Source organism: Salminus brasiliensis, chromosome 7, assembly GCF_030463535.1.
Source record: "Salminus brasiliensis chromosome 7, fSalBra1.hap2, whole genome shotgun sequence".
NCBI lineage: Eukaryota > Metazoa > Chordata > Actinopteri > Characiformes > Bryconidae > Salminus > Salminus brasiliensis.
The window spans coordinates 18,152,759-18,167,539 of record NC_132884.1 but is presented as its reverse complement, the minus strand read 5'-3'; the positions used below and the strand labels follow the sequence as shown (position 1 = coordinate 18,167,539).

At 40.4% G+C, this 14,781-nt stretch overlaps 1 pseudogene; it reads left to right on the top strand.

The window, feature by feature from the left end:
- LOC140559610 (general transcription factor II-I repeat domain-containing protein 2-like) overlaps positions 1-941 on the top strand; it is a 372,516-nt pseudogene extending 371,575 nt beyond the window's left edge.
- The last annotated feature ends 13,840 nt before the right edge of the window (positions 942-14,781 follow it).

Genomic DNA, 14,781 nt, shown 5'->3' with positions numbered 1-14,781 from the left:
GGGCTTGGTTGGACTAATGAAAGAGAAAATGCAGAAGAGTAACTGTCACGCGCACCTTATAACTTATCATTGCATTATCCATCAAGAGGCTTTGTGTGGGAAGGTGCTGGGGATGGATGATATAGTAACCACTGTCATGAACACAGTGAACTTCATTCGGGCGCGTGGCCTGAATCACCGTCAGTCCAGCTGTTCTTGCAGGAGATGGGCTCGGAGCACGGAGACGTGCCGTACCATACGGAGGTGCGGTGGCTGAGTAGGGGCAAAGTCCACAAATGATTTTTTGAGCTTAGGGAAGGCATTGCTCTTTTCATGCAGGGTAAAGGAAAACCCATGTCCGAACTGTCAGTTCCAAACTGGTTGTGTGACTTTGCGGTGTTGTGCGACATTACCGAACATCTTGCCCAACTGAATCAGAAGCTTCAGGGACGCAAACAAGTCATCACGCAGATGTCCGACATGATCACCACTTTCCAGCGTAAACTTGATCTATGGATGTGCCAGGTGAAGCAGGACAATCTTGCCCACTTTCCTGTTTGTCAGAGCATCTCAGCCTCATTTCCCGGCAGTTTTTCATGTGCTCAGTTGGCTACCAAACTGAACCGGTTAACGAATGAGTTTGATCGGCGCTTCTGTGACTTTAGAGCCCAGCAGTCAGGCTTTGCCAGCTTTGCCAATCTCAGCACCTTCAGATGGAGCTAATCGAGCTTCAAAGTGATCGTTGCCTAAGAGCAGAGTTCCAGGATGCTGCAATCCAGGACTTTTACTGTCTGCTTCCCCCTGATTTGATGCCACAGCTTCAACTTCATGCTGCCTGTGTTTTGTCCATGTTTGGGAGCACCTATCTGTACGAACAGATGTTTTCAATGATGAATCTCAACAAAAACAAGCACAGATCACAGTTTTGTGTTTATTATTTTCAGAACATGATCAATGGATGAGGATGGTGGAGAGTGGGTCCACTTGGTGTGTTCAAGGACAGGCAGCATCTCCTAATCAACTCCACCTAAAAACTTGACCAATATAGTGAACTGAGACAACCCTGTTTAGTACATATACTACTTTATATGTGTAGCAGTGTATTTAGTGTTTACACAGGTTTATGTGTTTTTGCAGACAAATGTTTACTGTAATCAAACCATCTGTCATTAAGTGTATGTATGACCTCTGCAAGGGTGTGTGCAGCCATTTGTGTTTTGTAAAATGCCACATCTGTTACACATGTTCTTAGCAGCTCACAGTTGTTGGTTGTATTGTTATTCTGCCCCTTTCAATTGTGACAAAATTTTGAGTTAGTTAATGTCATAACTTGTGTTTGATAATATTTTTCTTTATTCACTTGGATAGTTTGATCGTTGATTGATGGAGTAATACGAGTTTCTTAACCTGACAAATTAACAGGATTTATGTTATGTTAACAGAGTAACAAGCAAACATATTTTTCATCTATTCAAATATTTATAAGTTGAATAAGTAATAAATTCAGAGTTATTTAACATTAAGGAGTACTAATATTTATTCTACATTACATTTGGTTGCATTTAGTTACATTTATACTGTCTTACAGTTACATCTGGCCCTTTGAGGGCAACCATTATGGTGATGTGGCCCTCTGTGAAAATGAGTTTGACACCTCTGCTATAGAGCTTTCGCTAACACTTAGGAGCCTAAGACACTGTATCAGATGGTAAAGATGTAATTGATGTGATAATAAATATCTATTTTTTACTCTTATTATGATGCTTGAGTTGGCTTTATGAGCTTCTTTTTTGATCTTAACTGGTGTAGCAGTTATTTTAACTGCTCACTCACTTCTGTTAATGTCTGTTAGCAGGTATTTGCTGATAGACACTGACAGAAGTGAGAACCCAGAAATGTGAAAAGGGCCCATCCACAAAGTGCAGGGTGCAACATGTGTTTGTATGTGGTGGAGGTGTGATGAGACAGGTGAGATAACTTGTGAACTTGTGACTGGTACACTGCGCTGCTGTCTGTTCAGGAGCCGAATTGCTCGGGGATAGAAGCTGTCTCGGCTGGTTCTGGTCTTCATTCTTCTGTACTTCATGCCACTGGGCAGTGGCTTGCGTGGGTGGCAGTGGCGGTTCTAGACCATTTTAAGGGGGGGGGCAGTCTAGGGCCAGTGGTTATGTTAGAGGGGTCGATTACTTTCTAGCGTATGGTGCTTTACAGGCATTAAGAAACAAATATCTGCAACACTAAACATTTTTATTTCTACAGTTTAGAATCAGTTTTTATATTCAGTCTTATCATGTTCATCTGGCTCTATCTGACCTTCTGCACATGTCTTTCTTTTTTTTGGAAGAAGTGTGAAATATCATTTTTCCTCTTTTTGAAAATAAATACAGAGCAAAAACAGTGTCGAGCCACCACTACGAGGGGATTGCTGCGTTAGCTTTGCCTTCATTTTCTTCGGGATTAATAAAGTATCAGTTTGGCTGAACCTCAAACACATCGCTTCGTATATAAATGACTTGATATGCAACACATTCTGAAAAACATTGTAAGACAGGATAAGATCATCCTTTATTAGTCCCACAGTGGGGAAATTCACAGTGTCACAGCAGCAACAAGATAAGGATAGCAAGACACACACTTAAGATTATATATACAATATAAATAATAACAGTCAAAACAATTGACACACATTGACCCTCGATTGCACATGAGAATGGGAGATATTGCGCATTGTAATGTTTATGTGAATGAGCTCTTTATCCTAATTAAAAAATGTACAGATAAATGTATCCTCCGCATTTGACCCATCTGTGGTCGTGAGCACACACACACTAGGGGCAGTGAGCACACACACACCTAAAGCAGTATATATTACATTAACAGTTTCCACATTTTTCAACAGTTTTCTTTTACATTTTACTTACCTTGCTTATCTTTGTCGCCGTGTGTTCACAGAGTTGAGGAGAGACACGCCTAATTTAGGGGGGCCGTAGGGGGGTCCAAATGTGTTATGGGAGGGGCACTGGGCCCCTCTCGGCACCCCCTAAGAACCGCCACTGGTTGGTGAAGTCCTTAATAATCCTCCTCGGCTCCTCAAATAGTAACTGGTGAATAATTCTTTATCTTCAATAAATGGATGATCGTTTTAAATCTGCATGGTGGAGTGGAGAGTTAGAATTAGAAGCCAACTTTAAGGTTTGTTTTGGCTGCTAAGTGGAAACGTCTCTGCACTTATAATGTAAAATAAAGCTCTGTTTTGTTTTGCTCACAGAGAGATGGATAGGATTGGAACTTAAAAAGCTGATACTTGATCTAATAAAAATGCCTGGATCAGTTCCTGATCCTGAGTCAATGGACCTTTTTGGGACATCCCTAGTTGCTGCCCTGTTCACTTGTAAGTGTATGCTCACTGCCACGGATTGGTGGCAAGGTGAAATTCCACTGTACTGCTGTGGTGATAAAGTGTAGTTTCCTTTCCTTTCTCAGAACCCTTCTAGCTAGCCCTATAGCTGTGTGTAAGGATCTGTACTATGGTAGTATAACCTTGTCTTTTATCTGTTCAGCTGAGGAAGATGTACGACATTGCACTGGTGTATCTGCATGCTGAAGGCTATTGGGAATGCAGATCTTTATGCCATGGTGACCAAAGCCCTCTGCAGCCTTTACCTTCCAGTGCCTGGGACTGCATTGTGGGAATTAGGGAACCCTTTAGAGTAAGTATTCTTGTACCACTCATACAGGGGGGGCCCAAAGTGTATTTTGTCATTTTGGCCATTCCTAAAATGTGTTAGATTGTGTTATGTTAGGAAATCAAAACAAGTAAGTATTTCTGGCTCTGCTTTTGTGGAACATTTAGAACAGTGCTACTGGAATACATCTCCAGGTTTCTCCACACAACAGTCCGTATTTATCAACATTGTGTGAAAACAAACAAACAAAAGGAGAAAAGGAAAGAAAACCAGTAAGACGCTGAAACTATGGCCCGAGGTCCCCTCATAACCTCCACTGTGATGCCAGCCAGAATAGGCTTCTGTTGGTCAAAGCTGGGGAGTCGACATCAAGGAATAGATACACCAACTGGCAGCTGCAGTGACGCAGACATGGTGGTAGAGTGTGTGTGTGTGTGTGTGTGTGTGTGTGGTGCTGGTGGTACAAGTGGATCAGACACAGCAGTTTTTAAACACTGTGTCCACTCTGCTGTTTCTGATCCAATCAAATCAGCACAACAAACTCTAACAAACCACCACCATGTCAGTCAGTCAGTGTCACTCTAGTGATGAAATGTATGTATATATGAAGGTCAGTCTGAAACGGTGGAAATTCAGATCGTCTCTGATATTAAACATAAAATAATCTTCTTTCAGTTAAATCCACTGTATTTTAACATCACTTTCCTACCTACTCATAATAAGACTTTCTCGTGCTCATATCATTTCATAGCTAAATGATATAGATGGATAAATTTACAATTCAATAAACTAAACCAAATGATCAAATCACTCCACAAAATCATCAGTGTCTGATGTATTCATGGTAGGAGTTTCAGACATTTCTTACTGTAGGAATGTGGAGTAATGGGATAGCAAACTTTTGTAAAGTGTCAATTTAGTATTGGGTAGACAAGATTTTGAAAAGTCAAACTGTTATGAATTCACACCCATAAATTCTTGAACAGTACCTGATGTATTCATGGTATGAGTTTCAGACATTTCTTACTGTAGAAATGTGCAGTAATGGGTAAATGCAGTAATGCTTAAAAATACAAATAAATACAATAAACAAAAAAATAATAAAATTAACACAAAAACAAACAAATAAAATTAACAAAAAACAAATAAATAAAAAACAAATAAATAAAATTAACAAATAAAAATTGCTTCATCTGAATTAGATTTTTTTTTTGGTGGTTAAGACATAACTGCGCATGTGCAAGCACAGCTTTTGCCGGGCAGACTGCAGACATTTTACACACACATCTTGCTTCTGGGAGGTAGTGTTAGCGTATATGAGAAGACTTTGTTATTGCACAGTTACACTGTAGGATAGTTTATTTTGTTTGTCTTTATGAATCCACGTATATGCTTGATATTTCTGGTAAGTTTATGGGAGCACTAAGCATAGCTAAAAGGTCGCTAGCTAGCGCTGTCTAACTGTCTGATCTGCTCAAATGAATGCAAATTGAACTAACAAAATTGCACCAGGTGTCCACAAACCTTTGGCCACACAGCATCAGTTTGTGGTAATGGTACTGTGTCAGTCAAAAGCACCTTTGAGTCTAGATTTAGTCCTGATTTGAGAGGCACAGGAGTGTTTTATTAAATGCACTGCACAAACACTCTTGCTAAAGTAAGCTGAATATTCCCAAAACATCATATTTCCACGTTTAGCAGCAGAAGGTCACAGTTCATCATTGTAATCAGAAACTAAATGTTTTAGACGAGAACAGTTTCTTCATACAGCATATAAAGTTCATATAGCTAGCATATGCAGTTCTGATAACCATGTTGACCTGATTCAAATGTAAATGAATTTTAATGTAAAATTGTCATTTGTAATGCTTTTTGTTTTTAACATATTGTAAGAGTAATAAATGACATTCCACATGCCAAGTTAAAACATCAAGATAAAAAGGTATGTTCAAAACCAAATGTATATAAATGCTATTTTCTCCATAGGCTGAAACTCTTGTGATGGATTGTTGTTGTGCTGTTTTTAAGGATTCTGGGACGTGTCCTAAGTCATTGGTAAGTGTGTTGATTTAATCAACTACTTGTATTTAACAAATAGGCTTCATAGAGCTACTTTTTACTTATTTTATTGATCAGATTAGTTATAAATGCAGTTTGATTCATGCATGTAAATGTCATTTCTACAAAGATCATAAACTTCATGTTCATATTTTTTCTTTTCTATTTTATGTTTTTCTTTCCTTGCTGCTCTCCACTTCACTGCCTGTTTAACCGATGCCCTCCCCTGGCTCTGGTCGGACTTTGAAGACTTTCTTCTAAACCACTTCTATCTGAGGAATCGCCTGATCCCACGAATGTTCTTGCTTTAATCTCCACACTTTCTGGATCAGTTTGCAGTCCCTCTTTTTGTCCTCCAGCTTTTCTGCTCTTTCACGCTCTTTCTGCTGCGCCATCTCCTCAGCCTTCTGCTCCTTGCTGGCTTCTTTCCTTTGGGCATGCCGAACTATCCTGGCCCTCAAATGGTAGAACCACGCGCAGCATTCCTGCGCCTCCTCCATTTCTGCCAGCCTTTCCGCGGCCCTCTGCTTCTTTTCGGCGTATCTCGCCTGAACCCATTTAATGTACTCTTCTTTTTCCTCCTGAGCCCTCTTCCATCTCTCTTTCACTTCCAACTTCTCCCTAATTTCCTTTTCAATCTGGCGATTCTCTCTTTCTCTTATTTTGATTGGAACAATGGCAAAGCCTTCCTTCCTGAACTCTGCAAAACAGGTTTTTTGGTTTATTCCACCATTTCACAGGGGTGGCGGTTTCTGGACGTTCTGCCTGGGTCTCCACAAAATCCAGGTGGCCTAAGTTCACTTAAGCTCCTCTATGGGGGCATCGTCCTTACAGAAGTTCACGTCATTCTCTGGGTCTCCATCAGCCAGCCCTTCTTCTCCCAGCCGCTCCAGGGCATTCTTCAACTTGAGAGCGACGGTCTCAATTTCCACGTCCGGCTGTGTTGGGACCCTGTAGAGTTCCAGGTCCCTCTCAGTCACCACCAGGGCTGCTGAGACCTTCCACACGCGCTTCTGAAGGGCCGCACAGCGAGCTTCCGCCAGGTCTTTCAGCCTCAGAAGATGCTCCAGCTCCCCCTTCAGGAAGCTCACCTTCTGCTCGACCTGCTGTGAGATCCGCACCCCAAACACCTGCCTCTTTGAGCTGGTGTGCAAGTATTGTGAGCTCCGCTCCGAACTCCTCCAGTTCCATCATTCCGCTGAGCTGCAGACGTCACAATTGCAGTATTCAAGCGCAGCGCCCCTCCTTTATCACCTCTCGTTTATATACGATGATGTCATCAAATGTAAACCCCAAACACGCGGCTCTTTATTAAAAAATTGCTTTATAAAATTGTGCTCGTTTTATCTATTTAAATGTGTTTGATTTTATTTGATAATAACAAGAAATGCTTAAATGCTTCATCTGAATTTCCATTGTGTGTCAAATGAATGTACCAGTGGTAAAACTGCCATCGTAACGTCTAAGCAAGCTGAAGCAGTATAAATTAGAGCATGCTTTCAGCATCATTTAAGCCTCAATCGTACTACAAAGAACAATTCTAAATTGTCGAACCACAACTGCAGTTTATTTCCACTGTTGAATGTTTTACAGGTACCTTTAGGCAATAATCACATTCTTGATAAAACCTTAGACAATCACCTTCTGTCCGCGGTAGAACAACAGTCAGATCATTATAATATACAAGTCATTTTGTATAATATACAAGTCATGTGATGAGTTGTGTTTCAAGAGCAACAGTGTTGTGTTGGGAGATGAGCTGCTAGTATTGCTGGATTTCTATGTAGATGACATTGACCTAGGTAATTATTTAGACACATCCAGAAAAAACACCAAGTCTGTGTAGTATATTAAAATCCCAGCAATTTAACATCCGTTCGTAATTCCTTTTCTCATCTTTTTATTTATCTTCACTGTGCAAAGCAGATTATGTCAAGACATATGGATATATAAAGGTTTTAGAGCCTTTGCTGCAAAATCGTGTTAAAAAAAAGCATTAAAAAAAGTCAGGGCATTTTCATTGCACAGCTTGGTGGTTTGTTAAAGGCATAGAGCAGAATGCCATAGCACACAATTTGTGTGTTGTCTTGTCTGCGCGGCTTTCTCTGCACTGAGATGTTTCTGTTAAAGGAATGAACTACTGGTGTGTCGTATGATTGTAGTTCTCGTCTTGGCTGGTGGATTCATGCAAGTAGCGCCTGTGAGAAAATACTTGCTGCACTGACAACACATCTATCTGGGCTTGTCCTGGAGTGAGCAGTTACTTCCAACACCAAGCTGTCAAGTAAATCTAAATTCAAAAGGAGACGCTGTTGTGTTAGCATATTGGCTCCAATCAAGTGTGGTGTGAAAAGAGTGAACTTGCAGTGTTGTTTTATGTGTATTTTATGTGTGGCTGATTTATTTTTATGTAAGGTCATTATAGAAAATATTATAAAACAACAAGGGGGGAAATCACATTGTATAGAGACACTCACATGGGAGATAAAGTAGTTTTTCTAACAGTTTCTTTTGTAGAACGTTCAAGGTGCTTATGAGCTACATAAACTTTTTACATATTTTAATTAAGTAGAAACATAAAATTGCACTTATAAAGTAAGTTCTAGAAGATGAAATTAAGCTTATAAAAATTAGTGAGCGTTATTCAAAGTATATATCTGAATCAAGACCATTTTATTTTATGCAACTCTTTGACATTCAGAGGGTTTGAGTACATTTTGAGTCATTTGTTTGAGTTAAGGTGCAGGTTTTGGGGAAGACGAGCTCTTGTTGTAAACCTGTTGGCCCTTATGGTTATGTAGAATCTGCATGGTCTTTGATGGGACGGTTGGAGCGCATAGTCCTGGTCGAAGCCTGGAAAACACTCAGGCCAGACTTTGTCAAAACGATTATGGCTGCAGTGCGGCCCGAAAGGCTTGGCCTTACCATGCGAAGCCACAACTACACTGGTATAATCCGAATTGAGCCAGAAGTACGTAAGTGCCAGACTCCTATTACCAGTTCCAGTGGTGGGCCAGAATAGCTTATTTAATTTCCTACCACTTCCCCCATCCCACGCTCCCTGCACATTCTTCCAGCATAAAGAGATAAACTCAGTTTACATGTAGAAATTATGCTCTTTTTTATTAAGTAACACATCATTTACATTCATAGTGTATGAACTCCAATTCAATGCAACAAGCTCATTAATAACTGTTTCATTCCACAGTCAAATAATAAATGAATTCATATCTTCATTACATATCTAAATACACATTTTCCTTTAAAATGTTCAATCTTGTTTTAACTTCAACTTCATTTGGGTAAAAGCTGTCAAATAACACAACGAGAAGGCGGCAACAACATCAGGGTTTTCTCGCTTGCAAAAAGACACTAATCCTTTTGGCTTCTACCCTTTGTGCCATGAGCACTCTTTCTATCAATCAAACAGGTGCCATTCAAGCTCTTGATAGCCATAAAACCTTGTAGAGGGAGGTTGTAGAGGACTACTAGCATATATAGTCACCAAAAGCATTAGGATCCAAACAGCTTGATTAGACTCTGAGATAGACTTTAACTGAATGATGTGTTGGTTGTGTGTTCAGACTTAACACTCAGTATTTCCCCACATTCTTCAAACAGTTAAGAGGTTTGACAAATTAACTTGAATAATAAACCGCCAAACATGTCCAAGACATTTGTTTTTGCACTCATAACTGTCACTGACATTTGCATTTTCTGGAGATAGGGTTGGGCTGTTCTTTGACCTGCCGTTAAGAACAGTCCCTTGCTTAGCACAGTTTGTTGCTTGTATAGCGAAATAACATTTGGGGAGCTTAGACTAATGGGGTACAGATGCTCATGTCATTTTCTTTCAATCATTTTAGTGGATTTGAATCCAGAGGATTGATTACTTCTGGCCATCAGTCCATGGTTTAGATGCACTGAAGAGATTGCTAAACAATTCTCCTGAGCTCTGGCTGGCTCCTCCTCAACAGGTCTGGGCCTAAAAAACAAGAGACACAAAAAGCTGTTTAAATGTAATCTGAGTGAAAGCGTTTGCCGTTATCGGGTCTAAATCACTGCCACCTCCAGCATCAAAACTTAAAACCTTCTTTCTCACCTGGAGAAGCCCGGCAGCACTGTGAGGATCACCTTCTTTGATTTCTCCAGTGCTTTTAACACCATACAGCCAGGGCTCCTAAAGGACAAGCTGGGACATTGTGGAGTGGACAATCACCTGTCGAACTGGATACTGGACTACCTCACCAACCGACCACAGTATGTGAGGGCACAGGAGCCCCTCAAGGAACGGTCTTGGCACCGTTCATCTTCACCCAGCTCACCGACCTGTCACCTCCAGAAGTTCTCCGATGACTCAGTGATTGTCGGCCTCATAACCAATGAGGAGGACAGTGAGTACAGAGAACTCATTCAGTCAGGACTTTGTGGACTGGTGTCTGCAGAAACACCTTCAGATAAACACAGGAAAGACCAAAGAACTGGTGGTGGATTTCCGCAGGAACAGACACCCCCCTCCATCAGTAAACATCCAGGGTATGAACATCGAGAGTGTGGACTCTTATAAATACCTGGGTGTTCATCTGAACAACAAACTGGACTGGTCAGTCAACACTGCTGCACTCTTCAAGAAAGGCCAGAGCAGACTCTACCTACTGAGGAGACTGAGGTCCTTTGGAGTTCAGGGAGCACTCCTGAGGACTTTCTTCGACACAGTGGTGGCATCTGCCATCTTTTATGGAGTGGTCTGCTGGGGCAGTAGCATCTCGGCGGCAGATAAGATGAGACTGAATAACCTCATAAAGAGGGCCAGCTCTGTCCTGGGGTGCTTCTTAGACCCAGTGCAGGTGGTGGGAGACAGGAGGATGACAGCCAAGCTGGCATCCATGCTGAAGAACAGCTCCCACCCCATGCATGAGACTCTGGCAGCACTGGGCAGCTCCTTTAGTGACAGGCTGCTTCACCCCAAGTGTGTGAAGGAGCGGTATCGCAGGTCCTTTCTTCCTGCTACCTTCAGACTCCACAACCAGCACTGCTCCCAGCGGACTACATTTACACACACTTAACTACACACACATGTTCAGGGAATAGAGATCCCTTAATGTAAAAAGACACTGAAAATTTCCCCACTGTGGGTCTAAGAAAGGATTATCTTATCTTATCTTTATCTTAAGTCAAAGATATTGTAACACTTTAAGAAAAAGAAAAGTTTATGATCAATAATCTGAATCTTGCTGCTAAAACCTGTAAAGTTTTTTTTTCAATCTAAAGCCTGTGCCCCCCTTAAAATAAACAAAATCTGGAAAGACACCGTTTTTGTTGTCTCTAATAAAAGGTCAATTGAAATCATTGCTGACTTCCTGTGGTGTAAAACAAAATTAAAGTCAAAATTACATCTGTTCTGTTCATTTTTATGTTTTAATCTTTTAGAGGGGGGTGGGGGGCATAAAACTGTAAACTGCTCATGCATCCATGTTCACTAACTACTACTAAACTTACAATGTGGCAGCATTATCCAGTTATAGTTTACAGCCATGATCCACTAATGGAGGAAAAAGTCGACCACAATCAGTGGCACAGACTCAGCAAGTGGACGATGAGCAAGAGATTGATTAATGATTTTTTTTTTTGCATGTTACTGATACAACACCACCATCCCACCCAAATCTCATTACCCTACCGCATGCATTTTACGCACCAGCCGACAGGCCTGAAAAACAACAGCAGCAGCAGCCAGTTAAACAATCTACAATACAATAAATGATTCTATACTATTTTAAATATATATTCTTTGCCGGGTTACATGTTTTATTCTATGATCAACACAAATACGTACATAAGAACACTGTTAAAAACCAAACAGAAATCTTGGCTGTAGTTCCAGAACTGTTTCTGGTATGTCTGTCTGTATGCCACACCGCTCTGCAGACAAACTACTACACTGTGTGCAGAATTATTAGGCAAATGAGTATTTTGATCACATCATCCTTTTTATACATGTTGTCCTACTCCAAGCTCTATAGGCTTGAAAGCCAACTACCAATCAAGTAAATCAGGTGATGTGCATCTCTGTAATGAGAAGTAACTTCCTTTCCTTTGGCAAAATGGGTCAGAAGAGAGATTTGACGGACTCTGAAAAGTAAAAAATTGTGAGATGTCTTGCAGAGGGATGCAGCAGTCTTGAAATTGCCAAACTTTTAGAGCGTGATCACCGAACAATCAAGTGTTTCATGGCAAATAGCCAACGGGGTCGCAAGAAACGTGTTGAAAAAAAAAAGGCACAAAATAATTGCCCATGAATTGAGGAAAATCAAGCGTGAAGCTGCCAAGATGCCATTTGCCACCAGTTTTGCCTTATTTCAGAGCTGCAACGTTACTGGAGTATCAAAAAGCACAAGGTGTGCGATACTCAGGGACATGGCCAAGGTAAGGAAGGCTGAAAAACGACCACCTTTGAACAAGAAACATAAGATAAAATGTCAAGACTGGGCCAAGAAATATCTTAAGACTGATTTTTCTAAGGTTTTATGGACTGATGAAATGCGAGTGACTCTTGATGGGCCAGATGGATGGGCCCGAGGCTGGATCAGTAAAGGGCAGAGAGCTCCACTCCGACTCAGACGCCAGCAAGGTGGAGGTGGGGTACTGGTATGGGCTGGTATCATTAAAGATGAACTTGTGGGACCTTTTCGGGTTGAGGATGGAGTGAAGCTCAACTCCCAGACCTACTGCCAGTTTCTGGAAGACACCTTCTTCAAGCAGTGGTACAGAAACAAGTCTGTATTGTTCAAGAAAAACCTGATTTTCATGTCTTTTGGGTTGATTGAGAACATAGTTGTTGTTTAATAATAAAAAGAATCCTCTCAAATACAACTTGCCTAATAATTCTGCACACACTGTATTTCTGGCTCAGAATAACCCCTAGCCAGGTCACTCTCAATTTGGCGTGCTAGACTGGAGAACGTCAGTCTATCTTTCTGCCCTGGTTCACCAATTTGTCTAGAAACCTTGAAGTCTTTGCACCACTGTGAGTTATGGGCAGATATGAAGGATTTCTCTATAGGGGTGGCATCTCCACTGGCTCTGTGCTGCACTGTTCTACTTATCAGCTTTTGCATTTCAGTTTCTTTTAGCTGCACCAGAAGTTTCAAATGACGCAGATACCTTGTTAGATTCTCTTGTTCCTCTGCATTAGGTTTAGGTATTTCTGAATCCTCTTTGAGTCTTGGTTCCTCTCAAGGTTTCTTCCTCTTGAGTTTTTCCTGCCACTGTTGCCCTCAGCTTTCTCAAAAGAGGCTCAGACACGGATTTCTGTCGAAGTTGCTTTTGAATTTTTTTTAATATATAATCAAACTTGACTTGATGAGCGGTCAAGAAGCCGTTACCGACAAAAGGAAATATCTTAATGGTCGTATTGACTGGAAAGTAAATCAGTAAAAGGTGATCTCTGACTTACACAGTACTGCACCGGCTCATTACTGTTCACTAACAGCTAATAAACAGCTCATGTTTATTCATGTGCTTCCAGTGTTGATTTCAGATGCTTCAATAATTGTTAATATTGTTAATCTGAAGTTTTGCTTCATAGTTTTTTGTTCATTGTTAATCTGAAGTTTTGCTTCATAGTTTTTCCTTCATTGTTTTGGTTTGTTGGTTTTTGCTGCTTCCAGGTTTCTGTTCACTGTTTTTCAAAACCTCGTCTGTGTTCTTTCTCCTGGCCCAAGCTCCGTCTAGTGTTCTGCTTTTGTTTGAGGTGTTTTTTGTTTTCCTGAATACTGCTCAGCTTCCTCCCAGTCCCAGCTGTGTTACTGTGCCCAGTTTGAGTTGTCAGGTTTTGATTTTGTTTCTGGTTCTGTCCATTAGATTGCTGTTCCCCCGGTAGTGCTTTGCTTTGTTGTGTCTGTTTACTTTTGCCCAGGTTACATTAAAGTCTTTCATCGTCCATCCCTGCGAGTGTTTCCTTGTGTTCACTGCAACGTCTGACCAGGTATGACAGTAACTAATAAATTATTTATTATTATTATTATTGAAAACAACTGTATCATAAAAACATCATATCTGTAATACATAAAAGAAATTATTGTTGTGGTTGTCATTATTTATGAACAATAATAACAATGGTAATATTTACATATTTAATGTGATGAGAATTAGCCTCGTTAATAAGTGAGGAAATGATCGTTGGCTTCTTCTTCTCAGTCTATGACTGGAGCTGCTGCTGCAGATATGATATCTGACCTGTAGGTGGCGCTGCTGTGTCGCTTTTCATCCTAAATCAGTGTAATCTCTGTGAAACTGGACTGAATTGTCTACTTGTGTCTCTTTACCCTGAACTGTCTCCGTTTTGTTGTGCTAATAACCACAGTATGAGGAGGCCTGGAAAAATGACCTTAACGTGGTTTCAGACTGACCTAAAGTGACCTTCACCTTTACAAGTTCCATAATGAGTGTAAACAGTCCTCATTTCCCAACGAGAATCCAGATCCAGATCAAAGGATAAGGAGTTAAAACACACTTCCTAAACATTTTAAAACTTCATTAACATGAAGGAAAACACAAGAAAAAGACAGATGTGGAGAACATGTGGAAAAAGACAAAGATATAGAATTTAGTCTGAAATATGATAAATGAAAAAAAAAAAAAAAAGAAAATATACATATATATATATATATATATATATATATATATATATATATATATATATATATATATCTCTTCCTGAATTTCATTTTAAAATCTAGATTTTAGAAACTATGAACTCCATCACAGCATTTGAAGATCATTAATACGCAACATTATGGGCTGTTAAATTTAGACGTCTAATAGACTGCTGTGTCTAAATGATCAACTCCGGCATATATTAAATATAACAGCAGTTTTAAAATGCAGTTTATTAGTTCCTATCTCCTGATCTCCGGAACCCTCACCTCACTTGGCCTTGGAGAGGCAATCTCCCTGCACCCTCCCACGAGCCTTTGCAAGGTCTAGGCCACAGAGACCAGCTAGAGTGTTAGTTTCTTTAGTTCCAGTGCATTTAAACATACACTTGTGAGGATTC